This window comes from Anopheles funestus (genome assembly GCF_943734845.2).
Source record: "Anopheles funestus chromosome X unlocalized genomic scaffold, idAnoFuneDA-416_04 X_unloc_59, whole genome shotgun sequence".
In the NCBI taxonomy this organism is placed as follows: Eukaryota; Metazoa; Arthropoda; class Insecta; order Diptera; family Culicidae; genus Anopheles; species Anopheles funestus.
The window spans coordinates 67,501-70,000 of record NW_026045186.1 but is presented as its reverse complement, the minus strand read 5'-3'; the positions used below and the strand labels follow the sequence as shown (position 1 = coordinate 70,000).

The window sequence follows — 2,500 nt, the reverse complement described above, 5'->3', positions numbered from 1 at the left end:
ACGCCCCTTCGACGACGAGTTGCATGTGTGTGGTATGTGTCAGAATCTGGTGAAGCTTTCTGCATGTGATGTGCCTTGTGTGGATCCGTGGCCATTGCATTGTGTCTGGTGCTTAGATACCCAGACACTTAGAACGCTTGCGCGGAAAGCAAACTCGATCGTTGTACACTTTGATGGGTGACCATCACTGTGTCTCCGTGCCGTGCTAGATCCCCCCTAGCCGTAAGGCACTTTGAACGCCCCTTCGACGACGAGTTACAAGAGTGTGGTATGTGTCAGAATCTGGTGAAGCTTTCTGCATGTGATGTGCCTTGTGTGGATCCGTGGCCATTGCATTGTGTCTGGTGTGTAGGTACCCAGACACTTAGAACGCTTGCGCGGAAAGCAAACTCGATCGTTGTACACTTTGATGGGCAACCATCACTGTGTCTCCGTGCCGTGCTAGATCTCCCCTAGCCGTAAGGCACTTTGAACGCCCCTTCGACGACGAGTTACAAGAGTGTGGTATGTGTCATAATCTGGTGAAGCTTTCTGCATGTGATGTGCCTTGTGTGGATCCGTGGCCATTGCATTGTGTCTGGTGTGTAGGTACCCAGACACTTAAGCAAACTCGATCGTTGTACACTGTGATGGGCGAGCATCACTGTGTCTCCGTGCCGTGTAAGAGCTCCCCTGGCCATCAGGCACTTGAAAGGTCCTTCGACGACGAGTTACAATAGTGGTGTGTTAGATACGTCAGGTGATGGTATCTACTGTTGTGCAATACGTATCCGGCCACGGCACGGAACGAACGGGAACTGTGGTGCAGACATACAAAGAGTTAAGCCTATTAGTCATTAACTCTAAGGACGGGGCCATGGGGCGGTACGCAAAGGATACGGATGAGCGAGTATGCAGGCCCAATACTCAATAGCTCGATCCGATCCAAGCACATGAGTTGACTGCGGCGCCAGGTTAACCAATGTGCTAGATTCTATTTGGCCAGTAGAATCTTGTGTCTTATGCGATTTGATACCAAGACACCAGAACGAAAGTTAGTTGAAGAGTTATTAAACTCTTATGAAGTATGGTTGTGCAATCACAACTTATGACTTTAACCTATAAAGTGGATATGGACTTGCAATTATAACATGGAATCTCTACACACCCCATGAGCTCGATCCAATCCACGCACACGAGTTGCCTGAGTAGCGACAGGTATACCGATGTGCAATACGTATCCGGCCACGGCACGGAACGAACGGGAACTGTGGTGCAGACATACAAAGAGTTAAGCCTACTAGTCATTAACTCTAAGGACGGGGCCATGGGGCGGTACGCAAAGGATACGGATGAGCGAGTATGCAGGCCCAATACTCAATAGCTCGATCCGATCCAAGCACATGAGTTGACTGCGGCGCCAGGTTAACCAATGTGCTAGATTCTATTTGGCCAGTAGAATCTTGTGTCTTACGCGATTTGATACCAAGACACCAGAACGAAAGTTAGTTGAAGAGTGATTAAACTCTTATGAAGAATGGTTGTGCAATCACAACTTATGACTTTAACCTATAAAGTGGATATGGACTATCAATTATAACATGGGGCACACACCATGTTCTCGATCCAATCCACGCACACGAGTTGCCTGAGTAGCGACAGGTATACCGATGTGCAATACGTATCCGGCCATAGGCACGGAACGAACAGGAACTGTGGTGCAGACATACAAGGGCCATGGGGCGGTACGCAAAGGATACGGATGAGCGAGTATGCAGGCCCAATACTCAATAGCTCGATCCGATCCAAGCACATGAGTTGACTGCGGCGTCAGGTTAACCGATGTGCTAAGAGAGTTGTTCCTGGGCCTTCAAAGTGACTTCAAAACTATCTTAGCGAATGGTGGCCATGGGCGTAGACATGAGCCACAAGTCACAAGGCCTGGGACTATTGGGTAATAAAGACAACTTAGTCAGAAAGTTAGTCTTTGGACGTACCACCGGGATTGTGTTACATTGGGAACCTTACTATAAAACCCTAGGCAGGGGATCACTCGGCTCATGGATCGATGAAGACCGCAGCTAAATGCGCGTCACAATGTGAACTGCAGGACACATGAACACCGATAAGTTGAACGCATATTGCGCGTCGGACGATTAAACCCGGCCGATGCACACATTCTTGAGTGCCTATCAATTCCTTGATATACAACAAACCAAACTTCAGGGTGGAGCGTGCCACAATAGAACACTATGGCGAGCAGCCCGTCTAGTGTCGTGGGGGAAACACGCTTCCACACTGTGCATAATGGCGTGCTCGGGACCTTTGTTGGGACCGCAGGGCGCTGAAAGTAAAGGGGTGAACCGCATAAATCGCACGCACGTAAACGCGCACACACACAAATAGAGTGAGACGTATCGTAGGATACCGCTAAGAGTACGTTGTGAAACATGGGGAAATTCAATCGAAAACCTCTTTGATGTCCAAGATTTCGTTGACCGTATCCGTCGTAATACTGGAT

General features: G+C 48.9%; 1 non-coding gene across 1 annotated transcript; it reads left to right on the top strand.

Moving 5' to 3' along the window:
* The first annotated feature begins 2,012 nt into the window (after window positions 1–2,012).
* LOC125773872 (5.8S ribosomal RNA) lies at window positions 2,013–2,170 on the top strand. The gene has a single exon (XR_007420432.1). It is a non-coding gene; the product is annotated as a 5.8S ribosomal RNA (ribosomal RNA).
* Window positions 2,171–2,500: the final 330 nt, after the last annotated feature.